Source organism: Pelodiscus sinensis, chromosome 3 (assembly GCF_049634645.1).
Source record: "Pelodiscus sinensis isolate JC-2024 chromosome 3, ASM4963464v1, whole genome shotgun sequence".
NCBI lineage: Eukaryota > Metazoa > Chordata > Testudines > Trionychidae > Pelodiscus > Pelodiscus sinensis.
Window position 1 is genome coordinate 148595309 of NC_134713.1, and position 19214 is coordinate 148614522.

Consider the following 19214-nt stretch of genomic DNA (forward strand, 5'->3'; position numbering starts at 1 on the left):
CTAATAGGTCATATTGGAGGTACAATGTCAGTTCCAAATTGGGTAATGAATGTGCATGAGGCCAAACAGCAAAAATTAAGATGTTTGTACACCAATGCGAGGAGCCTAGGTAACAAAAAGGAGGAACGAGAGCTATTGGTCCAGGAAGTTAAACCAGATATTATAGGAATAACAGAAACATGGTGGAATACTAGGCATGACTGGAGTACAGGTATTGAAGGGTATGTGCTGTTTAGGAAAGACAGAAATAAGGGTAAAGATGGTGGAGTCACATTGTATATCAAAGATTAGGTAGATTATAAAGAAATAAAAAGTGATGGAATGGAGAAGACAGAGACTGTTTGGGCAAAAATCACATTGGGAAAGAAAACTATCAGATCCTCCCCTGGGATAGTGCTTGGGGTGTGTTATAGACCACCAGGAACCAATTTGGATATGGATAGAGACCTCTTTAATGTTTTTAATGAAGTAAATGCTCATGGAAACTGTGTGATCATGGAAGATTTCAACTTTCCAGATATAGACTGGAGAACAAGTGCTAGTAATAATAATAGGACTCAGATTTTCCTAGATGTGATAGCTGATGAATTCCTTCATCAAGTAGTTGCTGAACCAACAAGGGGGATGCTATTTTAGATTTGGTTTTGGTGAGTAGCGAGGACCTCATAGATGAAATGGTTGTAGGGGACAACCTTGGCTCGAGTGATCATGAGCTAATTCAGTTCAAATTAAATGGAAGGATAAACAAAAATAAATCTGAGACTAGAGTTTTTGATTTCAAAAGGGCTAACTTTAATAAATTAAGGAAATTAGGGAAGTTGATTGGACTAAAGAAATTATGGATCTTGAGGTGGAGGAGGCCTGGAATTACTTTAAGTTAAAGTTGCAGAAGCTGTCAGAAGCCTGTATCCCAAGAAAAGGGAAAAAATTTATAGGCAGGTGTGTTAGACCAAGCTGGATGAGCAAGCATCTCAGAGAGGTGATTAAGAAAAAGCAGAAAGCATATAAGGAGTGGAAAATGGGAGGGATCAGTAAAGAAAGCTACCTTATTGAGGTTAGAGCATGTAGGGACAAAGTGAGAAAGGCTAAAAGTCAGGTAGAGTTGGACCTTGCAAAGGGAATTAAAACCAATAGTAAAAGGTTTTATAGTCATATAAATAGGAAAAAAAACAAAAAAAGAAGAAGTAGGACCGCTAATTACTAAGGATGGAGTGGAGGTTAAGGATAATCTAGGACTGGCCCAATATCTAAACAAATACCTTGCTTCAGTCTTTAATGAGGCTAATGAAGAGCTTAGGGATAATGGTTACATAACAAATGGGACTAAAGATATGGAGGTAGATATTACCATATCCGAGGTAAAAGCCAAACTTGAACAGCTTAATGGGAATAAATCGGGGGGCCCAGATAATCTTCATCCAAGAATATTAAAGGAACTGGCACAGGAACTTGCAAGTCCATTAGCAAAATTTGTTAATAAATCTCTAAACTCAGGGGTTGTACCATTTGACTGGAGAATTGCTAATATAGTTCCTATTTTTAAGAAAGGGAAAAAAGCGACCAGGGTAACTATAGGCCTGTTAGTTTGGCATCTGTAGTATGCAAGATCTTTGAAAAAATTTTGAAGGAGAAAGTAGTTAGAGACATTGAGGCTAATGGCAATTGGGACAAATTACAACATGGTTTTACAAAAGGTAGATCGTGCCAAACCAACTTGATCTCCTTTTTTGAGAAAGTAACAGATTTTTTAGATAAAGGAAATGCAGTGGATCTAATCTACTCGACTTTAGTAAAGCATTTGATACAGTACCACATGGGGAATTATTGGTTAAATTGGAAAAGATAGGGATTAATATGAAAGTTGAGAGGTGGATAAGCAACTGGTTAAAGGGGAGACTACAGCGGGTTATATTGAAAGGTGAACTGTCAGGTTGGAGGAAGGTTACTAGCGGAGTTCCTCAGGGATCAGTTTTGGGGCCAATTTTATTTAATCTTTTTATCACTGACCTTGGCACTAAAAGTGGAAGTGTCCTGATAAAATTTGCGGGTGACAAAAAGTTGGGAGCTATTGCCAATTCAGAAAAGGATCCGGATATCATACAGGAAGATCTGGATGATCTTGTAAATTGGAGTGATAGCAATAGGATGAAATTTAATAGTGAGAAGTGTAAGGTTATGCATTTAGGGATTAATAACAAGAATTTTAGTTATAAGCTGGGGACACATCAGTTGGAAGTAACGGAGGAGGAGAAGGACCTTGGAGTCCTGGTTGATTATAGGATGACTATGAGCCGCCATTGTGACATGGCCATGAAAAAGGTTAATACGGTCTTGGGATGTATTAGGCGAGGTATTTCCAGTAGAGATAAGGAGATGCCATTATACAAGGACTTGGGATGTATTAGGCGAGGTATTTCCAGTAGAGATAAGGAGGTGTTAGTACCATTATACAAGGCATTGGTGAGACCCCATTTGGAATACTGTGTGCAGTTCTGGTCTCCCACGTTTAAGAAGGATGAATTCAAACTGGAACAGGTACAAAGAAGGGCCACTAGGATGATCCGAGGAATGGAAAACCTGTCTTATGAAAGGAGACTTAAGGAGCTTGGCTTGTTTACCTTAACCAAAAGAACGCTGAGGGGGGACATGATTGCACTCTTTAAATATATTAGAGGGATAAATACCAGGGAGGGAGAGGAATTATTTAAGCTTAATACCAATGTGGACACAAGAACAAATGGATATAAGCTGGCTCGTAGGAAGTTTAGACTTGAGATCAGACGAAGGTTTCTAACCATTAGAGGAGTGAAGTTCTGGAACGGCCTACCAAGGGAAGTAGTGGGGGCAAAAGATCTATCTGGTTTCAAGATTAAACTAGATGGGTTTATGAAGGGGATGGTTTGACGAGATAACATGATCTTGGTAACTAATTGACCATTCATTATCAGTGAGAAATAGGTCAATGGAGGGATGATAGGAGTTACTATAGAGAACTTTCTGGGTGTCTGGCTGATGAGTCTTGCCCACATGCTCAGGGTTTAGCTGATCGCCATATTTGGGGTCGGGAAGGAATTTTCCTCCAGAGTAGATTGGCAGAGACCCTGGAGGTTTTTCTCTTTCTTCTGTAGCATGGGGTACAGATCACAGCTGGAGGATTCTCTGCATCTTGTGGTCTTCAAAGTTTTTGAAGGCTTCAATATCTGAGATATAGGTGAGAGGATTATTCTGGGAGGGGTGGGTGAGATTCTGTGGCCTGCACTGTGCAGGGGGTCAGACTAGATGATCATAATGGTCCCTTCTGACCTTAAAGTCTATGAATCTATGGCTACGTCTACATTGGCCCCTTCTCCGGAAGAGGCATGTTAATTTCCAACTTCAGAATAGGGAAATCCGCGGGGGATTTAAATATCCCCCGCGGGATTTAAATAAACATGGCCGCCGCTTTTTTTCCGGCTTGGGGAAAAGCGTCTAGACTGGCACGATCCTCCGGAATAAAGCCCTTTTCCGGAAGATCTCTTATTCCTACATTTCACGAGGAGTAACGGTAGTTCGAACTAGGAAGCCTAGTTCGAACTACCTAGTTCGTGCCCCGTGTAGCCGCGCTGCACGGGGTTCAAACCAGTGGGGTTTTAAAAATGGTGGCTCCCCGCTTATGCAAATGAAGCCCGGGAAATTCAAATCCTGGGCTTCATTTGCAAGTGCGGTATGCCTACATTACCCCGCTAGTTCGAACTAGCGGGGTAGTGTAGACATACCCTTGAAGAGTGGTCACGGGCTGCACTCTTCTAGGATATTAATGGAGGAATTCTGGGGTCTAGGATGGAGGTTAGACACAGAAAAGAGAATGGAGTCGGGGGGGCAGTGTGTTTCAGTGAAGGAAGTAGTTGTGACCTAGGGCAAAGGACTGGGATTCACGGTTTTGGGATGTGACCTAGGATAGAGGGGATTGTGATCTGGGGCAGGGCATTGGGGTGCCAGATCTGGGAAGGGGTATGAGTGCAGGAAGGGGCGGAGGGTTTGGGTATGCGGAGGGGGGCAGAGGACTGGGGAAAGGAGGGGCTGGGGTGCTAGAGGCAGGCTCTGGTTGGGAGGTGCTCACCAGCAGAAACCTGAGGCAGACTGTCTGTTGCAGGCTTCTCGTTGCTCCACATGGCTCCCTGTGACAAGGAGGGAGAGAGAAGGCTTCCTATACTGCCCCAGGTCCCAGCAACAATTCTTAGCTCCTATTGTCCAGAAACTGAGAGTTTGGCCAATGGGAGCTGAGAGATTTTCCTTGGGGGTGGGAACAGCATGAGAAGTCTCCCTTCTCCCTCCCCAGTCATCCATAATAGAGAACAGCTGGCTTTTTAAAGTGTGAGTTGTTCTCTGCCTAAGGGTTCTGGTGAGATGGCCACAGCTCAGATCTGATGGCTTGGCGGGTTGGATCCAGCCCACTGACAGTCTCTTGCCCATCCCTGCTCTATTTTCTACCAAATAAGAGCATAAGCCACCAACAAAATGTGTATCATTTTTCCATGTAACAGGTTTGTCCACATAAGGGATAACTGCCTACTGCTGGTATCTGCTATTTTTTTAAGGTATAAGGGTAGATAGCTGTTCTGTGGATCCAAACGTCCTGGCTACGTCTACACTGGCCCCTTTTCCGGAAGGGGCATGTTAATTTCAGCCATCGTAGTAGGGAAATGCGCGGGGGATTTAAATATCCCCCGCGGCATTTAAATAAAAATGTCCGCCGCTTTTTTCCGGCTTTTAGAAAAGCCGCAAAAGAGCGTCTACACTGGCCCCGATCCTCCGGAAAAAGCGCCCTTTTCCGGAGGATCTTATTTCTACTTCAAAGATCCTCCGGAATAAGATTCTCCGGAAAAGGGCGCTTTTTCCGGAGGATCGGGGCCAGTGTAGACGCTCTTTTGCGGCTTTTCTAAAAGCCGGAAAAAAGCGGCGGACATTTTTATTTAAATGCCGCGGGGGATATTTAAATCCCCCGCGGCATTTAAATAAAAATGTCCGCCGCTTTTTTCCGGCTTTTAGAAAAGCCGGAAAAGAGCGTCTACACTGGCCCCGATCCTCCGGAAAAAGCGCCCTTTTCCGGAGGATCTTATTTCTACTTCAAAGATCCTCCGGAATAAGATCCTCCGGAAAAGGGCGCTTTTTCCGGAGGATCGGGGCCAGTGTAGATGCTCTTTTGCGGCTTTTCTAAAAGCCGGAAAAAAGCGGCGGACATTTTTATTTAAATGCCGCGGGGGATATTTAAATCCCCCGCGCATTTCCCTACTACGATGGCTGAAATTAACATGCCCCTTCCGGAAAAGGGGCCAGTGTAGACGAGCCCCCTGGGTTCTAACTCTGCTGATGTCCCATGAAGAGGGTTAGTATGGTTTCACACAATTAATTTCCTGGAAGGGGGGAGAGGTGTTCAGTTGACTTTTTAAAAACGCAGGAAATTACATCACAAAAGCTAACAAAAGTGAAATCAATGTGAAGGTTTAAAGATCAACCACTCAAAAGTTAAGAAATACCAGAATTAAGGTTACTTGTGGAATTTTAATTTGGTACTCATGGGTATGTTTTATTCCAGTCATGCACAACACAACATCAGAAATCTCTGGTCTGGCTAAGAATGGAGTCCAGCTCCCCTAAGTCCAAGACTAGTTTCTTAAACACAAGAGATTGTTGTCCATTTTCCTGCAACTCTCCACCTCATTTGCTTTCTATCCAGCCAGCTGATGAAACTGGGATCCTAAATATGGGCTAGCTAATGGGATGGGATATAAGATCAAACAGATTGGATATAAGATAAAACATGTGTTTGTAAGTGAAATTTATATCCCACTTTTTTAGTTTCACAATTTTTATTTTGTTTTCTTAAAAGAGAGAGAGAGAGGAATATATCACCTGAGCCAGATAACATTAGCATTTAAATGGGCTTGGTTCTGGGCTTCTCTGTGGTCCTGACAGGATCACAGCAAAATTCAGAGCCAGCCAATGAGATGGTCTAACTCACAATGCCTGCAACATCTCCCTATGGAGCCATCCATCAGTCCAAAACAAGCGGATGGCCATTCTGATACCCTATGTCATGTGGGTAGCTTCTTCACCCAAAGGGGTTCACCTAGGAAGCTGTTGTCTCTTCTTTTGCCAAAAGAAGCAAGAGCAGGGAACAGGATTAGGATCGAGGAATTTCAGTCCTAAGACCTTCCACAAATACTAAATTCACTCCCATAAAATGTAGTTTGAAAGGTTTTTGTTTGGCTTGGACTAGTTACTGTATCATAAAATGATTTTTCTTACGGCACACGCACAGGCACATCCCCAGCGCCTGCTTCAGTAGGATTCACCTACTCTGATAGAAATCCTGTGTTACAAGAGATGATCTGCTCCATTAATGTGGAGAACTCAGAAGTAAAAACAAAAGTACAGAGCTCAGCAAAAGAGAAAGATGCAACTGGGTGATGAGCTCAAGTCAGTGCCATTGACAGACTGAAAGCAAATCATTACTGCTATTAGGCTGTAACAAGACAGATCAAGAATGTCCTGAGGATTCCAGGCATATCACGGAGATGACATCCTGACAATGCCAGGCGCTGGGTGGTAGCTGCTCTTACTGATCCTGCTGCTGGCCAATCCATGGAGTGTCACTTACATCAACTCCAAAGTAATATGTTGGCCCACCCTTCAAGCAAGAGATAAGATGTCATGATCAGCTAATAAAAAGTGACAAGCGGGGATGTAACGGATGATGAGGGAGGGAAAGTTTAGGATCAAAAAAGCATTATTCTTTTCTTTAACACCAAACACACTGGCTATATGGCTGTGTCAATTAATGCAGCATTCAGGATATTCATCCATTTGTACATATATCATTCATTTTTCTACTTCCACATATTTCCAAATTAGCCAGTAGCTCCTTAAGTACTACAAATACAGTAATGCTTCCAAACTAATGGTGAGGATCAGGGAAATTGCTCAGTCCACAAATAAAAAGTTTTAATAAGATGAAGACTGAATAATTAATGGAGTTATCTATCTTTCTATGTATGGATTTTATACTGATGCCCTTTCACCATAGCATCTGAACATCTTCTACATAAAGTCAATAGCAACTGTGAAGTCCTAACTGAATTTCATGGCGTCTCTTGGTCTTCTCCCTTTTCAGTGTAAAAACTTTGCTTGTCAAATTTACAACTGTATTTGTAATTACTTGATCGGTTTGTTCTCTAACAAAATATTAATATACCATTAGACACAGCCCTAATGAACACGCACTGAGAGGTTTAGCCTATGGAACAATATCAACATTTGTTCTCTTGGTATTGTTCCAATGACACCTATCACTGCAGGGCATGTAATACTACTCACAGCTGCCCACCCCCTCCAACCACGACAGTACACGTGTACATGTCCTCAAAATACTGGATTAAATGTGAAAGTTTCAATGCAAATATAATCAGATATGCCAAGCTTTAACTTTTAATTAAATTTGGGGTAAATACATTATCTTACTAGCTGTATGTTAAATGGCCAAGTGAATCAGGGTCCTGATCTTGGTTCATCAGTTAATTTACATAATATAATAATACACATAATATGATAATAATAATAACACATAATATAATAATAACAATAAGAAGAAACATACTATTGCATTAGATATCAAGATCAGTTCTTAGTGTAAATACATAGATGCTTCCTTTTAAACTGTAAAGAATTCCAAGAATATCCATGCAGCAATATGTTTTGAAGTTTATGCCAAAAGTACAAATCCTGTAGCAAATCTAATTAAGCATTTGATAATGAGCATTATTTCTTCTACTCAACATATTTTTCTAGTGTATTTGTTTGTAAAGGTAGAAATAAGCATAGTAACACAATCTGTTCTTTAATACCATAAGCAAAGAAAATCACTAATTATCAGCTACAATGTTTTATAATATTTAGCAAAGTTTAAGTATATATTTATTCTTTGTTCCAGACACCTTAAATAAGGTTCTGATCCTGAAAAGCCTTCCTCCCTCGAGTATACCTTGATTTCAATGGTATTAATTGCAGGAAAAAACTGCTCATATGAGTAAAGGTTAGAAAACCAGGCTGGTAGTCTTCATATAATAATATTTTCATGGTTATCTTGTTTAAAATAAAATGAAGAGTTTATGCATAACGTGACAAAAAACTGCAGATAACTGCAAATATGTTTTTAAAAACCCATAATTATTAGAAACCATAGCCAAAATAACATACATCAACCTTGATTAGTTACATTAAAAAGTCCCTATAAACCGATAGTCTAAAAACAGGAAAATAAGCATCACCTAAAAGTCTGAGTGGCTAATAAAAAAATGTAGTTAAAACAGATTACGGTTCAAATCAAGGTCACAAAAGGAACTGATTGAGGAAAGCTGTCATTTTTTGTCTTGGGTTGTGTGGCTGTTTCAGTGACACCATTTCCTCTGAATCATAGTCTTACAATAAAAAGTTATACTGCTGGGGTTAATAAAGAGAGGGCCCATTTGTTTAGATCAAGATTTCAATTAAAACATGTACAGCAAAAAAGGCTAATTTCTTGCTGAAAGGTGAAATTAAATAAATATAAATAAATTAGCCAATCACTAACAAATTATGGGACACATTCATTTCCACAATTCTACTCCTCATGCTTGCTGTGGAGTCACCCCAGGGGAATTGTCCCTATTGGCCCAAATCTTTATTTTTCCCCCAGAGTTTCTTTCAGGATTGGGCAGCTTTAAATTCCAGACAGGGCTTAAGAGCATTTGCCAGCAGAAGCTATCTGCTTTATTAGCATAGTGATGGCTTCCCTTGCTGATTGAATTGAAGTCTCAGACCAGGTCTACACTAGGGGGCAATGTCCAACTAAGGTACACAACTCTAGCTACGTGTCTAGAGTAGCTGGAATCAACGTACCTTAGTACATACCATGGTGTCTCTGCTGCAGGGGGATGGGAGAAACTCTCCCATCACCTCCCCTTGCTCTTCTTGCTCCAGTGGAGTACCAAAGTTGATGTAAGTGCAATCAGCTGTCGATTTAGTGGGTCTTTAGACCCATTAAATCAACCCAGAGAGATCGATCCCAACAGTGCTGATCTCCTGGTAAGTGTAGAGACAGCCTTAGGTAGCTCGTGTTACTGGACCCCCATACAAATTGACTTGGGCTACATCTACACTGCAGTGCTATTTCAGGATACCGAAATAGCTATTCTGCATCTTTTGAACTAGCCCTTTATTTCGAAATATAACAGGCTCACTATTCCAACATCCTTGTAAACCTCATTCCACAAGGAGTAAGGGACATTTCAGAATAGCAATTTATTTCTAAATAACTGCTGTGCAGACAGCACCAAATTTTGAAATAAACCATTTCAAAATAATATCAAAATAAGATATGCAATTTGGATAACTCAAATTATGTATCTTATTTTGACCTACAGTGCAGTGCAGTGTAGACCCCTTGCTGTCTTGAGGGGTCAAATGCTGGAACAAAAGATGAATGGAGTTCTCTATTTGTAAGTTTAACTATAATACATTTTTAAGGGAAACAAGTCCTATCTCTGAGCACACAAACTCCAGTGATATTTATGCAATAGTCAATGACAATGCTAACACCTAAACAATACAGGCAAAGCTGGCCTAAGCATTTTTGTGCTGAACTGGGCAACAATCTTTTTAATGTAGCCATAAATGTCGCTTTCTCCTGCCCTTCCAGTAACACTACTAGGCACAGGGCAGGTTCCACAATTTTCAGGAAGATATGAGAATTGATTTTTGGGGTGCCCATCCCTCTCCTCCCGAAATGTGACTCATTTTGTACCAAAAGAGGAAGGAGTAGAGTTTTCAGGTTGCCACCAAAATCTCCTGCAGCAGGACATATAGGATACATCTACATAAAAATTAAATAGCTGACTCCAGCTCATGAAGCTTAAGCTGCTAGGTTGTAAAATTGCTGTGTAGACATTCAGGTTCAGGTTGGAGCCCAAGCTCTGAGACCTTGCTTAAGGGGAATGTCTACACAGCAATTTTTAGCCATGCAACTTGAGTCTCATGAGCATGAGTCAGCTGATCTTGGCCTACAACAGCCATGCTGTGTGTCTTTTATTCCATTGTAGACACACTCTCAAAAGCCTGCTACTTGAAGGTAGTGAGAAGTGGGAGAGGATGTTGGGTGGGGCATTCCTCGCCAACATCTAAAAGAATTTGCTAGGAACAATTGTACGAATAAAAATGGCTCCTAGGGGTGGTAGGCCAGAGTTGTGTGCACACTCATGTGAATTTTAGCATGTATGAGGGACTTCAATAATAGACTTCAACAATATTCACTAACTAATGAGGACAATGAGAAAGTCTGTATCTCTTTGGAGCAGGATCAATTTTTTGTTTTATGTAGGGTTATGCTCCATGACTGGGACTCTTAGGTACTCCTAGAAAATAAAACAGTAATTACTAGCCTTAGATTCCTATTCAGTGGCTTGTTATTATTCTTATTATTCTTACTATTAGACTTCATGAAAGTCAGCAACTGCAAGTAAAAGATGCTGTATAAACAAGAAGTAAATAAGTATTTCATGTCCCAGAGAATTCTCTATCTGGATTTATGACAAATTGCAGCAGATCCTGTAGCATTATCTTTTCCTGTATAAAGAACTTCTGTCTTCCAGAAACTAAATTCCCTACTGAAAAACATGAAAGTATCTTGCAACAAGTATAAAGCAGTTTTGTGAGGGGGGAGGGTTAATGTTTGTTTACTTTTTAATCAGGATGAAATCCATTTACATTGAGCAAAATGGATTCAGATTCAGATGAATATTGGTTAGTTTAGGAAGCAAAGCTACTTTGAAATTTAAAAAGTCAGAATTGTACAAATAAGATTACTGTGCCAAAAATCACATTTTTGTTGGTACATAAAATACTTGTCACTTAACCATGCATAACTGGAGTATGGAGTGAAATAATCCTCCAACAGTGAAATCAATATTTAAATCAATATGCCTTGAGAGGAAGATAACTTACTCATTGGTATAGATTGAATTTTTTCCTCAAGAAACTCTTAGGAGATAAACAGCATATTTCTGTTGTAAGAGCAACAAAACAGCACTGTCAAGTAAGTCTAATCATTCTTAGAATTCAATAACTTGATGATCTGAAATTATGAAGTTATTATAAATGCCATTAGAACCTGATGTCAGAAAACTATTCTTCTAGAAAAACAGTTGTTATAGCCTGTGCAAGTAAACTAATTAAATACCCAGGAAGTTATAGAAGAAGATGCTTAGATGATAAAGCACTTAAAAATATTTTTTTTCTTTTGAAAACACCAAGCTAAGAACACAATGTTAACTAGCAAGCATCTGCTATTTTATTAGCTGAAGTTGCACATTAAATGTAAGGTAAGGACCAAAACAAAGAGGTTTACAGTCGTGGTTGTGTGAATGTCTGACCCTTTTATCTTAAGGGCATCACAGCAGTGCGAGTCAGTCCAGGACCAATAACTGAGAGATTTTGCATCAGGCAACTATTCACTGGCCTGTGAAAGGAACCGGTGGGCTCAGTTACTAATGGGAAGGTGTTTGTATCACAAAGGTCTCACCTATACTATAATAAAGACCATTCTCAGTTGGAAACGGTTTCTAAATCATCATCATGACAAACTGATAGACTGATTTCTGGTGAGGCACTTAAGCTGGTCTAATTGAATATACAGTTTAAATCAGCGATCACCCACTAGTAGATCAGGATCTACCGGTAGATCTTGGAGCCTCTGGCAGGTGATCCTGACTGGTTTGGTCAAGAGGCTATCAAGCGCAGCACTTTAGCTGCCCCTCCCCCCACTGCTGCGCAGCTCCTACCCTTTGCCTTAGAGCTGCCTCCCTGCTGACACCCTCTCAGGAGCTTCTTGCTTGCTGTACTGAGCGGAGAAAGAAGAGGAGGGGGTGCTGATGTCAGGGTGCCCCCTCCCACTCTGTATTCTATGTCCAGAGAATAGAGGGGAGCACAATAGGGCTTGGGATGGAGGGAGTTTGAGGGCTGTTTTTGGGAGTGGTGCAGGGCCAGGGCAGGGTGAACCTGCCTTAGCTCCACTGCACCACCACCCAGGAGCCACCTGAGGTAAGCAGTGTCCAGCTGGAGCCAGCTCCGAACCCCTGCCCCAGTCACGAACCCCCTCATGCACCCTAAGCCCCTGCCCTAGCCCTGAGTCCCCAGGACCCAAACTCCCTTACAGAGCCTGAACCCTGAACCCCCTCCTGTACCCCAACTATTTGCCCCAGGCTCAGCTCAGAGCCCCTCTCATACTCTAAATCCCTTAGCTTAAGACCAGAGCCTGTGCCCCCACCCTCTGCCCCTGTCTGGTGAAAGGGAGGATGGAGTGAGAGGGGCAGGACCTCAGAGAAGAGGTGGGAAGGAGATGGGGCAAGTGTATTGGGTCTGAGGTAGATCCTGGATTTCACTTCATTTCAAAAAGTGATCTTGTGTTTAAAAAGGTCAGAGACCAGTGGTTTACATTCATTACTTACAAGCTTGTTGTGCCAGCAACACTTTTGCTGGCCGTGTAGCTGTATCCCTTAGTTCATGGGCTTTGAAATATAGAAAAATGTATTCCACACATGGATGGAAAAAAAATCCACAAATAGATGGTAAAGATTAGAGGGAACATTGACCACAACCTTTGGTAAGTTGTTCTAGTGGTTAATTATTCCATCAGGAATCAGGGCCTACTGCAACACTAGACACAACAGTCCATGTCCTGAGCAATGACACTTTCATTATTAACAATGTCTTTATTTCCAACCTGAATTTGGTTAGCTGCAACTTCTAGCAAGTAGATTACATTATACTTCCTCTGCTAGACAGAAGAGTCAATTATTAAATATTTGTTTTCCATGTAGATTTTTACATGCTTCCAGTATATCCACACCAAGACAGCCACTGAAACAGAACTGGGGCTGGTGGAGGTGGTTGCTGGATTTAGCATTGAATATCCTAGTTTCTCATCCTGTCCAACCATTGATATGGAGCAGCTGACAGAAATGATGAAAATGGAGAATGTCAGTCCAGTGTTCTTCTCATCACCATAGAATTGGTAAGGCCGGGGTTCTATAAATGCACTAGAATAGTTTTGTGGCAGGCCTGATGTCACAATATCCCCAGTGAAGATCATGAAGGGCCTGAAACATGACAGCAGCTACTGCTAAATGAAGTGGGTCTTTGCCCACGAAAGCTTATGCTCCTACACTTCAGTTAGTCTATAAGGTGCCACAGGACTCCTCGTTGCTAAATGAATGTCACATCTTTTGAGCATCCTCCAGTGCTGTCTGTGATGCTGCTCAAATATTTGACAGCTGCCACCCACTGAATGTCCTGACCAGCCGGGTTAACACTGAGCAGGTTGTAATATGTACCTGGAGTCTGTTTGATGGCAATGTCTAGAAACTTTGTTTTATCTGGATTAATAACCAGATCAATGCGCACTGATCCTTGCCCGACCAGACTGGCCACCAGCTGCACGGAATCACCAGGCTGGGACAATAATGAAACCATTTCCAAGGAGTGATTTAAAAATCTGTTTCATTTAGCACTGTGGACAAGGTTTAATTTGGCTAAACATATGTTTTTTTTAAATGCCTTCAGGAGACTAGACAACTGATAATGGCTGTTTTTACCATCTTCACAGCAAGGGCAAAGCCATACTAGAGAAAACAAACCAAAACTAAAATAAAAATCATCTAGACTCACATGGTCTATTCTCTGTGGTGGGGAAGGAACCACGACCTGGGTTTTGCACTTGATTTATGAATGGATATCAAGAACAAATTGTCTCCTTACCTCCAAGAGGCTGATTCTTCTTCAGGGGGATTGTGGTACATTGGTATGACAAGTCTGGACTACTAGGCTACGTCTAGACTGGCATGATTTTCTGCAAATGCTTTTAATGGAAAAGTTTTTCCGTTAAAAGCATTTGCGGAAAAGAGCGTCTAAATTGGCACGGACGCTTTTGCGGAAAAGCGTCTGTGCCAATCTAGATGCGGTTTTGCACAAGAAAGCACCGATTGCCATTTTCACCATCGGGGCTTTTTTGCGCAAAAAACTTTTTAGCTGTCTACACTGGACCTTTTGCGCAAAAGCATTTCCGGAAAAGAGCTTTTGCCCGAATGGGAACGTCAAAGTATTTGCGCAAGAAGCACTGATTTCGGACAGTAGAACGTCAGTGATTTTGCTCAAAATCAAGCGGCCAGTGTAGACAGCTGGCAAGTTTTTCCGCAAAAGCAGCTGCTTTTGCAGAAAAACTTGCTAGTCTAGACACAGCCCTACTGTCTGTAACACACAATAGGACTTCAGTTTTCTGGACTGTGAATCCAGCACCTTTCACAAATATTGTGCCAGGTCATCAGCTGCTGTAACTCAATGTGTCCCCAATGGATCTGGCCCACACCAACCATGCACTTACAATTTCAAAATGAAAAAGTAAAGAGTCAGTGTGGGATGACATTCGAATAAGGCCAGAATTTGCTATGCCTGTGTTGTGTGCAAGTACCGTATTTTCCGGCGTATAGGGCGACTGGGCGTATAAGACGACCCCCTATCTTTTTAATTAAAAGATAGGGTTTCATCTTATACCCCAGCGCCCCTCCGCCTCCTTTGCTCCCGGTGTCCCTGGTCTGCTGGAGCTGGTCCCCAGCAGACCAGAGGCACCGGGAGCAAAGCCGCCAGGAGCGCCAGGAGCGCCTGGGCTCCCCCCCCTCCCCCCCCCCGCCGGAGCCCCTCCGCGGCTTTGAAAGCCTCGGGGGAAGCCGGCGGGGGGGCATCCCAGGCGCGCATGGGCTGCCCCCCCGCCGGAGCCCCTCCGCGGCTTTGAAAGCCTCGGGGGAAGCCGGCGGCGGGGCATCCCAGGGGCGCATGGGCTGCCCGCCCGCCGGAGCCCCTCCGCGGCTTTCAAAGCCTCGGGGGAAGCCGGCGGCGGGGCATCCCAGGGGCGCATGGGCTGCCCCCCCTCCGGAGCCCCTCCGCGCGGCGCGGAGGGGCTCCGGCGGGCGGGCAGCCCATGCGCCCCTGGGATGCCCCGCCGCCGGCTTCCCCCAAGGCTTTGAAAGCCGCGGAGGGGCTCCGGCGGGCGGGCAGCCCATGCGCCCCTGGGATGCCCCGCCGCCGGCTTCCCCCGAGGCTTTCAAAGCCGCGGAGGGGCTCAGGCGGCGGGGCATCCGGCGTACAAGACGACCCCCGATTTTTGGGGGATGTTTTTTAACTTCAGAGGTCGTCTTGTACGCCGGAATATACGGTAAGAACATAACGTAAGAACGGCCATACTAGGTCAGACCAATTGTCTATCTAGCCCAGTATCCTGTCTGACGACAGTGGCCAATACCAGATGCCCCAGAGGGAGAGAACACAACAGGTAATCCTCACGTGATTTCTCCCCTGTTACCCATTTCCAGACAAACAAAGGCTAGGGAAACCATTCCTACCCATCCTGGCTAATAGCCATTGATGTATCTAACCTCCATGAATCAATCTAGCTTATTTTTTTCTTATCCCTGTTAAAGTCCTAGCCTTCACCACATCCTCTGGCAAGGAGTTCCACAGGTTGACTGTGAGCTGAGTGAAGAAAAACTTCCTTTTGTTTGCTAAAAAACTGCTGCTTATTAATTTCATTTTGTGACTCCTAGTTCTTATATTGTGGGAATAAGTAAATAACTTTTCCTTATTCACTTTCTCCACACCAGTCATGATTTTATAAACCTCTATCAGATCCCCCCCCCTTAGTCTCCTCTTTTCTAAGATGAAATGTCCAAGTATTTTTATTTAAGTATTAACAAGATAACGATTACCCACTGGACACCAAAACTACCCCTAATATTATAAAATAATTTGAAAAGAGAGATAGAATACTATTAAATACTATTAAAACACATCTGACCTCACAGGTCCTGGTGAAATCTGGTTGCAAAGCCAAATAAAATTATAGCATCAGCTGAGACCAGAATGTGGCCTCAGCTGCCTGGCTGAAACTTTGCTAGTGGAGAAGAACTATCCAATGGGACATAGCCAGGGGCTGCCCACTCCTGTTCCAATTTTCCCAACCAACCTGAGCACAAGGGGTATGTTGGGGGGGAGATCTCAGTGCAGGAGAAAATCTAGCCCCATATTATTCATGTGGACATGCATTATAATAATGCTGCATTTCAGGAACTGGAAAATGTAAATGGTTAATCTCAAAAAATACTCCCCCAAAATATGGATTATGGGTAAATGCATCTAATTTTCACATGCAGTCATGCAATGTTTAAAATGAGCAGAATACAGTATTAAACAACACTTGGTGGATAGGTAAATTTAATGGCCAGGGCCACTCAATCAATCTCTTCCCATGAATAGCCTGAACTTGAGGTGTTACCAAGCGCCAATTTGTTAAGGAGGCATTAATTGCATGACAGTTAATTATTGACAGATCTGGGCTATTTTCTCTCTCAATCAAAACCTGGCCTTGGCCCAAAAGTGAGCAATTTACAATGAGAAAAGTAAATCTGTCCACATGCCTTTTTATTCGGAGTTCTAGCTTGCTTCCCTCACTTTTCCACCCCATAGTTACTGACAGGTTGTTTGTGTTAGTGGTCTCTGCAACTCTGGAGCTATACTTCTGCCAATACCCAGTGTGGATGCACTTCCGTGGGTGTAAAGCAGGGTTTTCACTGGTGCAACTTCAAACTGGGGTAAGCCCCACTTCAAACCAGTGTACCTACACTGTAGCAGATACATCACTGTGCAAAGAGCCCTGCTGTTGAGGGGCCTGGCAATTCTGGTAAAGAACAAAACAAAAGAAAATTAAAAATAACTTAAAGTTCTCTCTGAAGAAGCCGATGTTCCCCTAGTGATCACCAGACCACGTCAAGGTGGTTACCCTGCTTAACCCCACTTGGCACAGAGCGGGAATTACCAAGGGGAGATCCATCTGGAGCTGCCTGAGATAAGAGGTGTCCAGTGTTAATAAACAGGCTTCCTCTACACCTCAGCAGGGCCTTCCTTTTCTAAACAGTCTTCCTTTAATGTTGTGAAATGGCTTTTTCCATTACTCAACAATCATGCCTTTAATGATGGAGGGAAAGAAAGAAAGAAAGAAAGAAAGAAAGAAAGAAAGAAAGAAAGAAAGAAAGAAAGAAAGAAAGAAAGAAAGAAAGAAAGAAAGAAAGAAAGAAAGAAAGAAGCTCTAGGCCAAGTTTTTTAAACCACATAGTAATATTATTTTTATTACTATACACACTCATTATAAGATCTGAGAGCTCTTAAAAAAGATACCATCCCCCAAACGACATGTACAAGGGATATGGAATCCAGCTGCAGTTAATGAATGAATGAAGTCCCCATGAAGGTTAATTTGTGCAAACAAAGGTCAAGGGACATCTTCAAAACAAAATATTGATTAAAGCAAGATAATGTTTTCACTTGAAGGAGACAGGAAGGATTAAAAAACAAAATAAAGCAGCATGTATAAGAAAGGAACAGGAAAGAAAAAACACCACCCCAGACACAAAGGAAATGGTAGAAAACATATCTGAATCAGCTAGTCATCTGCTAACAAGCTGTAAAGATTTCCAATGACAAGTTGTCACATTAGTTTAGTGAAACTGAAGCAGCACTTATCCCTTTTCCTGTGCTTAATCTCTCCCTGCGCTCCACAGAAACATGCTACCGCGTTTAATAGGATTAGTTTAGTTCACTTTCTCTTCTTTGGAGTGGGTTTTTTTTTAACAATTCTATTTCCAACAATTCAAGATCCATGAATTAAACTACATTTTGCTGAACCACCTCGTCATATTTACTCTCCAGGCTGAAGGTATTCAGTTCCTAAGGGTCTGTTGTGGAAAGGGTTGGGGCAGGAAGTGTAAGACAAAGACTTTAAATTCAATGGGTGAAGATATTAGGGACCTAGTCCTCGCACACACAAATTGATGTAATTCCACTGGGTTCAGTGGAGTTACTCCTGATTTACAGAAGTGTGAATAGGAGCAGAGTCAGGCCCCAAATGATCCCAGATTACTATTACATATAGATTTCTAACTTTTGTTGTTCCTGCTTTTTGTGTAATACAGGATTTTGTCTGCATTCCAGTACAAGAGGAAGGTAAAAACCATCCCACATGCTCAGCCCCTTATGCCATCTGTTTGATTGCTGAAGGGGTGCAGCAAGGAAAATGATTAAAGAGAAGGCCTTTTTAACAGCATGTCTTTATCACTTTCTATTTCATGGGCTTAGTGCAAAATCATGAAGTCATCAATGGTCCTCAACATTTTTCTCAAGCTTTCTTCTCTCATAGTAGAAAGAAACATGTCCGGCTGCACCCTGTCACCTGTAATTAACACCATTCTTTTCAGAGAGGGAGCAGAAGTGGGGGGGGGGGGAGTTAAATCCTGAGAATCCTAATTTTGCAGCTGGCCTGGAACCTCAAATCTGACAGAGCTCAGACTTGGAGGAAATTTGAGCTCTGGTTCTGCCTTGTCCGACTAGGTTCTACGTGTGTAACAGGAGAGGGTCCCTCCCCCTGAAAAGGCCTGTCTCCATACACCCAGCCTCTTGGTGCAATCTCTCCGGCTGTGGGTTAGGATGAACCTTTGTGGAGACCCAACTTCCCTTGCCCTCTGGGAATAAGCAGCGTCGCTGACTGAGTTAATCAGCGGGGGAAGCGGGCTTCTCCGGGGCTCGAGCCTAACCTGGGATCGGCTCCCTACACTGCGCTGGCGCTTGCTCTGGGGCTGGGGCAGAGGGGTGAAGAGAGGGAGCAGAGCCAGCACGTGCACTGACACGAAGCCGCCGCAGCTGGCGCCTGGAAGGGAAGTACAAAACGGCTGGCCCCAAGAGCAGGGATTCAGCCCGAGAACCGGCCGCACTGCACGTGGCCAGGCAGCTGCTGCTGGCCCAGGGACTTCCCGCCCTTCCAGGCTGGGGCAGGGCCTGGGAAATAGTCCGTGCGCTGCCGAGCCCTGGCACAGGAGCCTGCGGCAGCCAGTTCGCTAAACCGATTCCAAAGCGCGCGGAGAGCCCAGTGCGCGCGGAGGCCTGGCGCGCGGTGAGACCGCCTGGACTGGGTGCTGGGGCGCCACGGCTCAGGCGGGCAGAAGCTTGCAAGGGGAAAGGCCGGGAGCGCGCTCCCCACTCCGTGCAGTCCCAGCCTCAAAATGCTTCGGCCCTAGGCATCCTCAAGTGCCTTCAACAGAAAGAAT

General features: G+C 43.2%; 2 long non-coding RNA genes across 3 annotated transcripts in view; both read right to left on the minus strand.

The window, feature by feature from the left end:
• LOC112544552 (uncharacterized) overlaps nucleotides 1-19214 on the minus strand; it is a 97211-nt gene that overhangs the window by 72045 nt on the left and 5952 nt on the right. The gene's annotated exons all lie outside the window — the stretch shown is intronic.
• The window catches only part of LOC142828018 (uncharacterized), a 30787-nt gene that overhangs the window by 8332 nt on the left and 3241 nt on the right, over nucleotides 1-19214 (minus strand). The gene's annotated exons all lie outside the window — the stretch shown is intronic.